Below are 14,749 nucleotides of genomic sequence, written 5' to 3'. Positions count from 1 at the left end.
AAAAAAAAAAAAAAAAAAAAAAAAAAAAAAAAGTGCAAGAACATATGCCAAGTTCCCCGTAGGTTAGTATTTTCACCATCAGGGAAACGGGATTTTTGCCCCTGTAAGTGACTGTAATTTGGCTACTCACCACTCCTCAGGTGCCTGTGGAAGCCGAGCAGTGTTTCATTTTCTGACAAAAAGAGAATGAGCATCCTGAAGATCAACGGTTCCTGGAGACAGGTGAGGGTGATAGAGGCCTGGATCCCGGGTAGGAGCAGACGAGAAAATCGATCCAAACGAACGGGCGGGCGGGCGAGTGGGTGGGAACTGCAGGGTTATTGGGCCCCCTGGGGACACTGGTGCCTCTCCTCGGCCACGGGCTGCCCCAGCTCACGCTCAGCCCGGGCAGTACATCCCGTGGGCGCCATGCACAGACCACGTAGGGAACAGACCGGGCTCAGAAGCGGGAGCATCTTCTGTGTCAGCCCCACAGAGTACCTGGGTCAAAGAAAGATAGCAAGCTCTGTAGAATAGGACTGTTCATCTTTCATATACAGAAAGAAGCACTGCAGCGAGTGAAGGTTCTGGAAGTGGGTTTAAACTCGGTTTCTCTTGTTCTTAGCTGCTGTGTTTTCACACTGAATGTGTGCACAGCTTTTTAACAAGTGAATATCACTGAATACACTGGTAGCTGAAAACGTTCAAGCTGCCAGGAGGCCCTGGGCTGCGGTGGCCATGGAGAGGACAGGAGCCGCGGACCGCAGCGGGGCCTGCGGAGACACCAGGCTGCCCAGAGCCACCCGGAACAGCAGGGGCGCTGGGGGCCAGTCGGTTTCTGCGAAGATCCAGCGCAGTCACCTTGGATGGCGCCTTCCAGGGTCTGCAGCTCCCAGAGCTCTGCATTCCCACCGCCCCTGAAACAGCACCAGAACTCCTGATGGCTGTGAACCCCCTGGATTGCTGCACAAAATAAAGCATGATAATTGTTCATTTTTCAGTATTAAAAAAACATCTAAACTACAACCTCAATACTTATAAAGTAGTAGAGATGTAAAGAGCTCCGTGCAGGGAGGTTTCCCTGTGCCCGTGGCATCGAGGGTTTTCCCAGTGCTCGCTCCTAGCAGTTTCCATTTCAGGTCTCACCTTTAGGTCCTTGAACCATTTTGAAGTGGTTTTTGTACCGGGTAGAGAGCAGGATCTAGTTTCCATGTTCTACGGAAGGACATCTAGTTTTCCCAGCACCGTTTGTTGAAGTTAAGGGCGGCATTTCCCCAGTGTGTCTTTGGCTCCTTTGTCAGAATCACAGAACCGTAGGTGTGTGGTTCGTTGTTTGTTTCTGTGTTTCCTGTTCTGTCCTATTGGCTTATGGATCAACTTCTGTCCCAGTACCGTGCTGCTTTGTCACCGTGGCTTTACAATATAATCTGAAATCAAGTCTTGAGCCTTCAGCCTTGTCTTTTTACTTACGATCGCTTTGGCTATCCTGGGATTTTTCTATTTCCATATGGATTTTAGGTTTTTCCTAGATCTGTGAAAAATGTCGTAGGACTTTTCATGGGGTAGCACTGAATGTGTAGGTCACTTTTGGTAATGTGTTGGTGTTAGCGACATTAATTCTGCCATGAGCATGAGCGGTCTCCTTCATTTGCTTTCTTCAGTGTCCTGCAGCCCTCACTGCAGAGGTCCTTCATCTCCTTGCTGATGTCGATCCCTAGGTTGCATTTTTTTTCAGGTATTATGATAAAATTTTTTTTCAGATTTCTTTCTAATCTACTTCATTATAAGTGTGTTTAAAAGTTATTAATTTTTAGTGATTTCCTATCCCGCAATGTGTATTTTTCATACTTTGAAAATTTGACCTTCTAGAAGGTAATCTTTATTTTTAATGAACTGCCAAATTTTTGCTTTAAAGACTCTTAATGTATATGCTTGATTTTAATTACCAGGACACTTTTTTACATTTCAGTAAAGTTTTCCTCATTTATAAAAAATACAAGTTGCTGTAATTTTGAACACAAACTATAAAGTAGAAAATACTCATAATCTATGCTAGTTCAGAAAGAGCCACAGGAGGAATTCTGATGTCTTTTTTTCCAGGCATTTTTTTCCTGTGCATATAAATATGCTCTGTTTCAAAGGTAGGATTGTGTCATGAAGTTCATTGTCCTTAACGCCCTACCATCATCTCTTTCTAACCAGTATCTCTGGGAATAGTTACATGGGAATCTTCAAAACAGTTTTACCACAGTTTTGTTTAACTGGTCCTCAAAGTGCCAAAACAACTGGGGGAAGGTGTATCTGTATACATTGACTCAACTCAAGCCGTTCTTTTGCTCAACTATTCAAAGCCATACTACTTATTTTGCCTGCTCAGATGAGTCCCTGGATACTGCATGAAACCGCGTGCTGACTGCAACCTGTTAGTGATACCAAAGGTCTACTGTTAACACAGGATAAAGTCTTGCTCCCCAAACACACACTTCAGGGTAATAAAAAACAGGATGGCACCGGTGACCGGGGTTTGGGTGAATCTCCAGTTTTGGTCTCCCCGGTCTGCTCAGCAGCGAAAGCCAAAGGTCAGTGTGCTTCCTCACAAGTAAACAGTCGCACAGATGACCTAAAAATAGAGAACTCTGTGGGCCCAGACAGGTTCAGGGAAGCCAGCTGGGAATGAAATCACGGGACAGCTATTTTGGACTTGTCAGTGTAGCTTACCACGTCAGCCTTCCCTGGACAGGGACACAGATGCTAGACCGTGCAGCCAGAGCTGAGGAATGACAGGCTGAGTGATGTGTAGTTTCCTGGTAAGGAACTGAGTGCGAGGTCACTGATCAGACTGTGGGGAGTAAGCATTTTTAGCATGTGTGGTTAGGGTAGGAAAGTCGATCACAGCTATAATTTACCGGGCATTGTCGGGTAAAGGAAGAGGCAGCTGTGCTGTGAGCACAGCTAAGTGAGCCGTCACCCGCTGAGAGTGCAGCTGTCACAGGTACAGTTAGCTAACCCGGTCAGCTTGTTTAACGTGCGATTGCTGTGGCTGTTTAAAGAAGAAAACAAGAAAGGACAGGGGCAGAGCACTAAGCTATTGAGTCAGCCTCATTTTAGTAAGCACAGCTAGACATTATCCGTTACCACTCTAGACACTGATGTGACACAGACAGTATCTAGCGGGGGTTTGTTTGCTTTTGCAATTCAGTACCCCCAGCCCCATCCAGCACCGGGGACGGAACTCAGGACCTTGCACTTGCCCGGCAGGTATGGCACGGCTGAGCCACCCCCCAGCCCCAATTCAGTACATGCTTTTTAAAATGTAGAAGACCAAAAGCACAAACATTCACGTGAACAGATGGTGAACTGCTTCAGCCAAAACGACAAAGACTAGACTACAGTTCTCATCCAAGATGCACTGTATTCAGTTACAGTTCAGTCCTACAGTCCTTTTTTTTTTTTCTTTCTTTCTATACAGAAGGATTTACTTTTCTCTATTCTTACCAAATTTTGGGTCCCTTTGGAAAATCTCCACGCACATGAATCTTTTTTGGTTTGTTTTTTTGTTTGTTTGTTTCATTTTTGAGACAGGGTCTCACTATGCAGTTGAAACTGACCTGGAAGTCACTATGTAGCCCAGGCTGGTCTCACACTCACAGTGATCCTCCTGCCTCAGCCTCCCAAGTGCTGGGATTATGGGCGTGCACCACCATGCCTGGCTTAATGCACATAAATCCTATTCATGTTCTTTTTATGCAGTTATCAATACTGGATGTTTGTGATCCAGTGGTGAGAAATTCTTGTACTTTCTTCTAGCCTCCTCCCCAGAGACTGTCTGCATCTCTGCTAATGTGCTCTAAAATCCTCGGCAGAATTAGACCCCTGTCATGGGTCCCACATCATCAAGAAACCCCTTTACACATTTTGACAAACAGGATTCCGTCTCTGCATCCACGTAGGGCATTTTGGGTGGCCTCCTCTTCGACTAGCACAGCGCACAGTGGACGCTCATGGGAACTGGCAGAGCCATGTAAGAAGATACTTGAGTGCAGCCTGGGCAGCTCTGACCCCCGCAGTAGGCTTTCTGCTAACGCTGTTCCCATGTAGTCAGCTTTAGGACAGAGCCAAGCAGAGCAGCAGTTACTCTGTGTATTCCTGGAAAACTCACCAGTCTGTTTCTCCTAATCTTTCCCCTCCTGGAACAACTGCTGTTTATTAACAGGAGGCCAGCACTGACCGACACTCCCTTCAGAGGAGATCTAGCTGGTGCAGCAGAGAACACAGGCTCCACGAGCCTGCGGAGGTGTGCGAAGCACAGGTGCAGGGTGGCCATGCAGACCCATCTCCATCTCGAAAGGCTCAAGACAGATTTTCACAGTAGAAGCGAGGACCTTGGAGACAAGCCTAGACATCAGAAAGAACATTATGAATCCAGTTTGCACGTCATCCTCATTGGAGATCAGGAACTACAGGAGCTAGAATCCTTGAAAGTACTGGTGGCCAGGTACGCCTCTCCCTCTTGCCTCTTCAGCAGGTACCATGGAGCTGAGCTACTGGGGTATTCCTAGTGCTCCCGTAGCTCTACTGCATTCAGAGTTCTTTTTGTATGTTCCCTGCACTAGAACTGGAAGCTTCTGTCTCCCAGAGTGAGTACTGCCTCGTTTCCAGCAGCGCGCTTTCACTGTCCTACAGTGATGAGCTGCCTTTGGCAACAGCAGCTGGAAGCACTTAGGGGCCCCAGAGCCCACCTGTGACTCAGAACCACCCCAGGAGACCGAAGCGTCAGCCTCAGAGGGGTCAGAGCATTTGCTTCCCAGACTCTTGCTCCTAATCTTAGGGAAAAGAGCCGCGCGTCCCAGGCAGCAGCAGCACTTTTCAGTCCTGCCTGCCTGGCTCCCTCGCCAGGGGCGTTTGGTTCCTCCTCATCCAGACTGAGATGGCCCGTCCCATTCCACCACGTTCGCATCGGTGAACATGTCAGTTAGCTCAGGTAACAGAAGTGATATGAAGGGAATCACTGAGGGCTTCGGCTGCGTGGGAATGCAAGATATTTTCCTGCTACAAGGACTTCCCCTTGGCTCCAAGATGAATGACGCTTCCTGGGCAGCCAGGATGAATGAGTTGCTTGTCCACCCAGAACTCTGCTTCCTGAACCATAACAGCTGGACGATCCTCCAGATCTTCCCAGACCTTTACAGGGCTCTAAGATGATTGTTTTCAGCATCAAGGATCAAATCTGGCATCTCGGGCATGCGAGGCAAGCGCTCTGCCCCTGCACTGCACCCCAGCTCCTAAAATCTCTTCATCTACTTGTTTGGAAAAATTATCACATAATGCATTTGCTGCCTTTCATCATTCTAACAGCTTCTGAATCTCAGCTCCTCCAAAAGGACATGTAGCTATAACAGATTTCACAATTTTCCTTTCTTCTTTTTTTTTTTTTTTTTTTTTTTTTTTTGTACTGGGGATCAAACACTGGCCTTTGCACTTGTGAGGCAGGCAGCAGAAACACTGAGCCAAATCTCCAGCCCTCACAATTTTCTTTACAAAGTCAAGCATGGCAGTGCATGCCTGTACTCCCCATACTTAGGAGGCTGAAGCAGGAGGATCGCCAAGAATTCAAGGCCAGCCTGGATTATGTAATGAGTTGAAGTCAAGCCTGAACTACATAGTAAGACCCTGTCTAAAAAGAAAAAATGTCCCTTTACGATGACCATGAATGACAGAGCAGCTGGTCTATGTAGTTAGGGTGTTTTAAAATTTTTTAAACCCTTAGAGACAAAAGATTATCATGTAGAAACCAGAGGTTTAAAATTTTTTTTTAAAGCTAAGAACCTCAAGGGGACATTTTAAATGCTTTTCATAGTATCATACCTTGTGTGCATGGTTTGAGAATAAATCCGAACTAGGATAAGACTGCCACGAGATATCTGTCGCCTAACTAAGCATTATTTGTACAGTAGCCACAGCCAGAGCTTCCCCTCTCAAAATATTTAACTGGAAAATGCTGTTGGAAACCCTGAAGACTGTTCTGAAACTTATCCCTGCCCTGGCTGGGCAGCGTGTCAGTGGTCATGGGCATTCCACGCTGGCCACGGAACACAGGCAGTGCCGCTTTCAGTTAAACGTTAATACTATGGGGAAATTCCTTGGTGTAAAACACAGTAAAGACAAAGGAGTGCTTGCTGTGGCTGCACAAACACTAGTCACGGGGTGTGGGGAGCGTGCCTATAATCCCGGCACTTGGGAGGATGAGGCAGCAGGATCGCCACAAGTTCAAGGCCAGGCTGGGCTGCACAGTGAGTTCAAAACCAGCCTGAACAAGATGGTGAAACCCTGCCTCAAAAATAAATTTAAATTTTGAAAAGGAAATATTTTCCTGAAATTTCTAAAACAAGTTAGTCTTCCAAGTTCCTATGTTTGCAAATCTAAATGTCTGGTCACCTTAGCAAAATGTAGCCATTTAAAGATATTACAGCGAACTGCTCAGGTTTGTCCTGCTGAGCATTTCCTCAGGGCATGGTTTCCACAGCTTGCGAGGGGGGGGAGGCTACAGTTCTCTTGTCAGAGGCTCTGCCAAGAGATCAGCTGTCGCTATCACTTTGGGTGAATCTGTGCCGCATCAATAATTTACCCGACTCGATACTATTAGTCAGTTGTTAGGCATTTCGAGAAATAGAGTCAGAATTTTCTATGCAGTAATGTAGAAGGGGATACTGATCAGCATTTAGGGAAATGCCCATATGTGAGGTGCAAATTAGCCAGCCATCTGGGCTGTGTGGGCGACTGGCGGAGATAAGCCTGCCTCTTATCGTCACTGCTTTCTTGTTCTCACCTTCTAATCTCATTGTCTGACACCAGATCCTGTCTCTCAAGGCTTGTTTCCTACCAAACACCAGCAGCCATCCCAGCACCCAAAACCCTGACACAGCAGCAGCGCAGAGTTTGCGAGCTGCTTATTACAGGACTGTTATGTGCTGGAGCTGTGAGGGGGACAAGGAGCGCAACGCCCAGCGGCCTCTGCCTTGTGAGAGCTCGTGGGGCCCGAGGGAGGCAGGTTTTAGGTGCCATGATTGGTATCAGTGGAGCAGAACATAAGGCTTCAGAGGCAAAGGCCTGATGCTGAAAGATCTAAATATCTTGCCAGAGTCTGGACTTAAGATGGCACGCGGCACGTACCTGTAATCCTGTCTGCTCCAGCAGCCGAATCAGGAGGATCACAAGGTTCATGCCAACCTGGGCAGTTTAGCAAGACCCTCGCTCAAAATAAAAATTGCTGGGAGGCCAGTGGTTCCACCATTTGCCTCGTGAGCATAAGGTCCCGAGTTCAACCCCCAGTACCAAAAACAAAACAAACAAAAATAAAAATTGCTGGGGATGACCAGGTGTGGTGGCGCACGCCTGTAATCCCAGCACCTGGGAGGCTGAAGCAGGAGGACAGCCACAAGTTCAAAGTCAGTCTCTGAATTACAGAGCAAGACCCTGTCTGAAAAAAAAGGCTGGGATATAGCTCGGTGATAAGCCTACTTGCCTAGTATTTCCAACATCCTGAGTTCAACCCTGGTACTACAAATTAAGAAAGAAAGGAAGGAAGAGAAGGTCAGTTCATCCAGTCTTTATCTAAAAATTAATGGAAGGCCACTGGAAGATGCCGATTAGAACAAGATCAGGTATGCATTTCTTAAATGGCACTGAATTTCTGAAATGTAGAAGGGACTAGAAAACAAGACTGGAAGTCATTTATTTATTGGTTTTTTTTTTTTTTTTTTTTTTTTTGGTCTCACTGTGTAGTTAAGGCTGGTCTTGAACTAACTAGCACAGGCTGGCCTCAAAGTCTCAGTGATTCTCCTGTTTCAGCCTCCTGACTTCTGGGATCATAGACATGTGCCAAACACATGACTAAGACTACAAGTCATTTAATCAAGCTATTGCAATACATCTCAGTAAATACCACTGAAGGAGGAAGGGAAAGTGTAAAGAAGGAATTAAGGCTCTGAAAGTAAAAATCAGAAATTTCTGAGATATGTTATAGTTAGACTTGGTAGAATATGGTGGCCAATCAGATAAAAGAGAAGACTTGCTGTTTCTATACTTGTCTCTTCTCAGGCCAAGAACAGGACTCTGGCATAACTATCAGATTTCCGGCTTGAACACCCAGGGGCAGAAGGTTTGAGGCACTGACATCAGGACAGAGTTTATCATCTCAGGTTTGGCCATGTTAATGTAAGGTACCTGGAATTCATCCTATGGAAATATATATATCTGAAGCTCAGGAGAGAAGTTTTTACTGGAAGCACATTTTACTTGGTTATTTATTCATTAATGGTGGCAGTTTCACATTTATTAAAGGTAGGGGAAGCCAGGCATGGTAGTGCATGCCTGTAATCCCAGCACTCGGAGGCTGAGGCAGGAGGATGGCTGCAAGTTCGAGACCAGCCTGGGCTACACAGTAAGTTCCAGGTCATTGTCAACTACATAGTGAGACCCTGTCTCAAAAACAAAAACAAACAAACAAACAAACAAACAAAGTAGGGGGGGAGGAAAAACAGGTTCTTCAGAGAGAGCTTGGGCCAAGTAGGAAAAAGTGAGTCAAAAAAAAAAAAAAAAAAAAAAACTACACCCTCCTCTGTAGAGTGGGACACAAGAGCCAGCAGACAGAAGCACATTTTAGAGTCACCGTTGAATATTTGAAAGCTAAGGCCAGAAAAGCCCTATAAGTGACGGTGGAATTATACACTGAGAGAGTGGCAGAGAAAGAATAGAAAACAATCCTTTAAAACAGAGGGAAGGAAGGCAGAGGTAGACAAGCCATTGTGGACTGCAATAAAATCTGACAGGTACACATCGGGATTTGAACAAAAACATGTCCATGTACTGGTGAGACCACAATCATAGCTCTTCCTCAAAGCTGGTGGAAGGGAGCTGAGGTGAGCGGTATACTTTCCTGACCAAAGAAACCAAAGCATGGCAGACTAGGAATACACAATACTGGAAAATGTCGTATGGTGGCCTCACTTATGAAAGACTAAGGATGGGGCCGTTGTAATGCTATTTATACCACGTCTGCTTTCCATGGTTTCCAACCTTTGCGGCTGTGCTTCTCAGTAAGAATGAATTACTAGAAAAGTGTAAAGAAAAAATTAAGTTCAACGGATACAGGTTTGTCCTATCAAATTGCTACATAAACTGAACAATGTGGTGCATGCCCAAAATCCCAGCTACACAGGAGGCTGAGGCAGGAGGATCCCAAGCTTGAGACCAGCTTGGGCGACATAGTAAAAAGCGGATGGGGGAGTCGCTGAAGCTGCAGCTCTGTGGAAGTGCCACTGTTTAATCCCCAGCACTGAGAAAAAAATAAACCATAAAAAACTGTTGTACAAGCTTTTTAGAGCTTGCTCTCAATCACCGTACTTATCCCCTTTGAGAGCAGTAAGAGTTCATAAATTGGCACCCCTTCTGGAATGCACTTTTGAGTAGCTCTTCAAATGATCGTGAGCAAGCAGGGGCAAAGTCTGTATTCTGTGATTCACTTTTTCTAAATGCATAGAAGCCTAAATGCCACTGCATTTGTAATAAAATGACTCCTTTCCGGAATCAGAACGAGTTGGGAACCAAACTAATATTTAAATTGTATTTGTTGAGCAAAGAATCAGAATATGGAAAAGTTAAAAAGAATTGTTTTTAAGCAGCAAATAATGCCTGTCGTCTCAGCTACTCGAGGGGCTGAGAGTGGAGGATCACTTGAGTTCAAGAGTTCCAGACCAACCGAGGCACTGCAGTGAGTCTTTGTAGCAAACACAGCCAAGACACAAGTTTAGAAATCACCTTAGAGGGTATTCCAGGCAAGCAGCCTCCCAGAGTGATGGAGGCGGGGCCCCTTTGTCAGGACACTGGAGTTTGAACCCTAGCTGCATCACATAAAACCTGCGTGATGACACAGTCTGGAGCTCCGTGTCCCCACTTTTATCATGGAGATCACTTCAATCCAGAGAGAGGCAGTGTCTGGTACATCACCAGTGTCCAATTAGCACTCAGTACAGTAAGATGTAACTACAGCAGCATAGCGCTGAAGAAAGAAACCCCAATGACTTTCACATCTGCAGAGCCCTGGCTCCTGTGTGTGCCCACTCACACCCGCATTCTACTGCAGTCTTCCTCTGGGCGGATACAGCAAAATCAACTCAGTTCCACCCACCATCAGTCCACGGAGGCGCCCCCAGACAGCATCCAGGTCGCCCTGGGGTTTGATGTTTCCAAATGTTGGTCATACGTTTACAGCCATTAACATGTACATAAAACTTTCCTTGTGGCAGTTTCTGCTTTAGTTCTTTGAAAATAAACTGATTTACCTTCATCTCAAGTTTTCAGGGCGCTTCTCCCTGGTTAAATATGAAATGTTCATGCCACACGAGACTCTCAATAAAGCCACATTGAAGGTAGTCATAATCAGATTAATTCTCCAGGAACATGGAATCTGAAAGAGAACAGGTGCAATGTTTTTTAATAGCTGGAGCCAGGTTAGCATAACCTGGAGCCTCTGGTTTCGCTTACAGAGATTACAAGTCTGTGGGTCTGTCACAACCACCTCTTCTTGGATAAATTCTCTCCGTTTGTCTTGAAAATCACCCCTCTGAGTAGCCAACGTACAATGTAACATTTCAAATTATTCTGGGTATGTAACATTGCAGACACTCATTTTCTGATGACAGTCCTTGCCTTTCTGAACATATTAGGAATATCTGATAGTCTTAATTCTTTCAACATTCATTTGAGATGATTTTTCCCCAGTACAAGAAGCACTTCCGGAAAGAAAGTATAAAATAGTAAGAAGTCATGAAGAAAAAAAGGTTTAGCATCACATTATTCAACAACACCCATGAAACACTTGGATGGCAGTTACAGCAATGTTAGCACTTCGGTTTATTTCTATTTTGGCTGTTTTCATAGTATAATCATGTAAATTATGATTTGTGTCTTCTTTCAAAGTGCGTGACAACCTGAAAAGAGCAGAGAGTGAAGCCAAGAGGCCCTAGGACAAAGCCCCAGTGACAAAATCCCAGTGCTGGGATTGTGAAACTAGGAGAAGGCTGCAAATACAACTTAGAACAATTAGGCATGGGGCGCCTGTGAGGGTTTTAAGTGCTAAAGCAATCTGGTCATTCCCAAATGGACATTGTTAGGGTATGGACTGTGTGCACTAGTATGTCTGAAGATTTAAAAAATACGTGACAGCCACCTTTAAATGGAAAAGTCGAAGCTGCTTCGTATTTCTACTTACATTCACTGTTTGCTGAACATACCCAGTTAAAAAGCAGCTGTGTTACAGTAGGGGAAACGCACAGCTCTTACAGCTTTTGTTAACTAGTTATTACGTTTGCAGGAAATTGTTCAAAAACAACTCTCCATATCTAAGGCTGGCCACAGATGCTGCCTAGGTCACTGTCCGGATTATATGCAGCCTAAATGCCAACTCTAGAAATTAAATCTATCAAGTGACAGTTTTTGCTGTAGCATGCATAATCAATCTTAAAATTTATACTCTATTTCCTTTCTCTACCTAGATAAAACTCTCCTTTCCTAAGCTATTTTCGTCTCACTTCAGACTGGCAGAGTTCAACGTTTTAGGCAACCACCAGGCAACAGTGGCCCTACTGATTTCCAATTCCCGAGTGATTTGTATTTGGGTTACCAAACAGCAAAAGAAATTTAGAAAGTTTTCTGAAATAAACATTCTCTCACACTATATTCCTACAGGTATCAGAATATGAATCAGTCATGCCATGAAAATGCAATTAATTATGGGTTCTTAGATCCTTCCATTTGGTCCCAAGAAACAGTTCTTGGCAGCCTGCAAATGGCAAATACATATTCTCTTGACTAATCTGCCTGTCACATCTTAACATGCATGCTGTAAATACTGTATTAAATGGATGCATTACTAAGCTGAAGACTACCTCAGCAATTTTCCAGTTTATATTTGAATTGATTAAAATTAGGCATGAAAAGTAAAGGGAAAGAAAATGGAGTAACATAAAATGTTATGGGCTGGGGATTTAGCTCAGTGGTTCCGCCACCTGTCTCAAAAGTACAAGGACCCAGTTTCAATCCCAGATACCAAAAAATAAAAGTAAATAAATAACTCAAAATGTTACAAAATTGTTCAAAAACTGCCTTAAAAGGTTCTGAAAAAGCATTACTGCTAATGGTTGGATCGATGGCTCACTGAGATGCTGGCTTCCGATTCAGCTACATTCATTTGTGCATTCACAGTAACTTCTAGGTGGAGTGACTGAGCTTCTGTATTTAGTATGTGTAAAAAACAATAGCCCACCTACTGGCCTTCGGACTTTGTCATTAGGCTAGATTCCTTGAGATGCTTATTATGACAAGCTTGATTGCTCATTGGAAATTTCTAAAATTACTACAGAAATTATGATATAGCGCTGCTGTTAGGCTTTTATTATTCATCAAAATTTGCCTAACAGAGTTTTGATAAAATAAATACATAATTTAAGGGAAGAAACTGTTGCTTTTCAAAACACAGTATGGTTTATTTTGAGCAATAAACACTAAATCATGTGTTCATAGAACTCTACACATTTTTACCTTTTAAAAATAATCGTGAGAGGGCCGGGGATTTAGCTCAGTGGCTCTGCCGACTGCCTTGCAAGCTCAAGGTCCTGAATTCAATCCCTGGTACCAAAAAAAATAATAATAATAATCATGAAAGATTAATTTATGGATATAAAGTAGGCTGTTATAAAACAACAAAAGAAAACCCATATACCTACTGGGTTATGGAATATTGAGGTATTTCTCACCATTAAATATACTTGTTGTATCATTGTATTTTGAAAATTAGTATCATTTTTAGGTTGGTGTTGTTACGTTTGATCATTCTATTATCGTAATGGCAATGCTCTTGCTGTGTGGCTCCCACCAGTCTGAAAAGAATGAAGAAGATGGATCTTCCATTTCTTTGGCATACCTGGTATAAATGGAATCAATGTTTACTAGGACATCTAGTATTTGTTAGTTTGTTGGCTTCCAGTCTCTAATCTCCCATAAGATCTTCCTTATATTCTTATAGTCTTTATTTTTCTGCTACTGACATTTCTATTTCAAATATACTGAGGAAAAGTCCTCCCTATTCTTATTATGCCAAGGACACATATTTAGTTAAAAGAAGTAACTTCTCTCCAACGGGACATCTTGTTTAGCAGGCGAGAAAAATCCAACAGTTTAGAGTAAGCATTGGCTTTTAAAGGTGCTTTCTTACTTCTTGATGTCTGGACCACTGCTTGCCAGGTTATTAGGGATCATCTGCAGAGAATCAGAGGTGCTAGAGCCCTGAGCCAGTCTGTGAAGGTTAGTGAATCCTCAGTCCACAGGGATCTTCTGAGCAGTGCTAGGATGGATTATTGTTCTGGGAAACATCAGCTTGAAACTACTGGACTCAACACAGCAGATAACCTTCTGCACAGCAGTGAGCCACTGTCTCCCAGAATCCAAAACACGGTAGTGGCCAGAGAGGCAGATGCACGTCTATCCTAAAAGAATTCAGCAGACTGGTTAGCAAGATTCCACTTATGTCTTGTCTAAAATATGTTCTCTCAGGAGAAAAAAGGCTCTGTTCTTCATCCTTGAACTATGTCCTTTTCAAAGTAGGACAGGGTGATTCCTCACCGGGAGGCCGATTCTCCCAGTTGGAGCACAGCATTCGGGCTAGATGAGCACAGCTGAGCACTTCACGTCAGCACCGCGGGCGGTAATCACAGGATCTGTGGCGCACAAGTCACAGCTTGTATCCCAAGCTCTACAAGAAAACTGGCTTAAGACAGACAGGGCTCTGCTTAGCATTTGCTGACTCCGGATCTTACCCTACCCAACTTTTTTCGAGAAGTCATTATGTGCATCAGTGTCACCATCCTAGTTACCAATACTTTATTAAACCTGGGGTAATAACTATATCTTTAGCTATGCTATATTAAACCTTATTTAAATCTGCCCGTGCTATAGATCACCAATATTTTATCCCAACATTCAATTACTATTTGTCACCATGTTTTTAATTTCTATAAAATGAATCTTTGTGTGACTTGGGTTCCCCGGCCTGCTTAGCTTCAACTTTACCATCCCAAGTCTTTTTAAAATCTTCCTCTATTTTCTTACGACTTACTCCTTTTATATATGCGAAGGGACACCATCCATCTTAGGCTCTCAGAGGGCCGGGGATTTAGCTCAGTGGTTCTGCCGCCTGCCTGGCAAGCGCAGGACCCGAGTTCGATCCATGGTACAAAAAAATAATAATAATAAAGTGATGACGAGCTGTCTTTTGTTCTTTTAGAATTCTAGCCTAATTCTGTTCTTCAAAGGCACTTACTTTGCTTAGATGGCTGAATAACTATACCACCAGTCTCTAAATAGACGGTCTGGTAAATCCCAAGAGGATGCAGTACAGTGACCAGGGACACAACCTGATCCCTAACGCCTGCTTCAATCTAATACTCAGGGAAAGTAGCAAACAAAAGGTCTCGGTGTTAGGGGGAAACCCAGTTCTGCAGAGCAGGTAAAGGCCCTGTTTACTCCTTTCCGATTACGATGACGCCCTCGCCCTTGCGCGGCACCGCACAATGAGGTAAATAAGGCTTTCCCCCCTCTTAAAGGCCTAAGTTGGAAGAGTGTGGAGCCACCCGGCTGCCAACGAACAAAAGGAAGCGCTTGGGCTCTGACGCAAGGAATTACGTCAGTCCTGGGCGGAAGCGGAGCCTTCGTCTCC

General features: G+C 44.2%; 2 long non-coding RNA genes across 9 annotated transcripts in view; both read right to left on the bottom strand.

The window, feature by feature from the left end:
* Positions 1-12,609, bottom strand: part of LOC104857808 — a 61,345-nt gene extending 48,736 nt beyond the window's left edge. For all 6 annotated transcript variants that reach the window (XR_778985.2, XR_778986.2, XR_002025141.2 and 3 more), the window contains exons 1-3: positions 12,577-12,609; positions 10,320-10,444; positions 131-480 (exon numbers count right to left, since the gene is read on the bottom strand). This is a non-coding gene — a long non-coding RNA (uncharacterized LOC104857808). The remainder of the gene's footprint in view (positions 1-130; positions 481-10,319; positions 10,445-12,576) is intronic.
* Positions 12,610-12,629: 20 nt separating this feature from the next.
* On the bottom strand, positions 12,630-14,709 carry LOC104857807. Of its 3 annotated transcripts, none has more exons than XR_002025136.2 (4): positions 14,354-14,709; positions 13,250-13,801; positions 12,792-12,958; positions 12,630-12,663 (listed from the first exon to the last, which is right to left on the bottom strand). It is a non-coding gene; the product is annotated as an uncharacterized LOC104857807 (long non-coding RNA). The 3 variants fall into 3 exon arrangements; XR_778983.2 differs by lacking the exon at positions 14,354-14,709 and having other exon boundaries at positions 13,250-13,520; positions 13,657-14,245; XR_002025135.2 differs by lacking the exon at positions 14,354-14,709 and having other exon boundaries at positions 13,250-14,245.
* Positions 14,710-14,749: the final 40 nt, after the last annotated feature.

This window comes from Fukomys damarensis, unplaced genomic scaffold, assembly GCF_012274545.1.
Source record: "Fukomys damarensis isolate Sample0158 unplaced genomic scaffold, DMR_v1.0_HiC HiC_scaffold_27, whole genome shotgun sequence".
NCBI lineage: Eukaryota > Metazoa > Chordata > Mammalia > Rodentia > Bathyergidae > Fukomys > Fukomys damarensis.
Note: the sequence above shows the minus strand (reverse complement) of the source record. Positions and strands in the feature narration are given on the sequence as shown.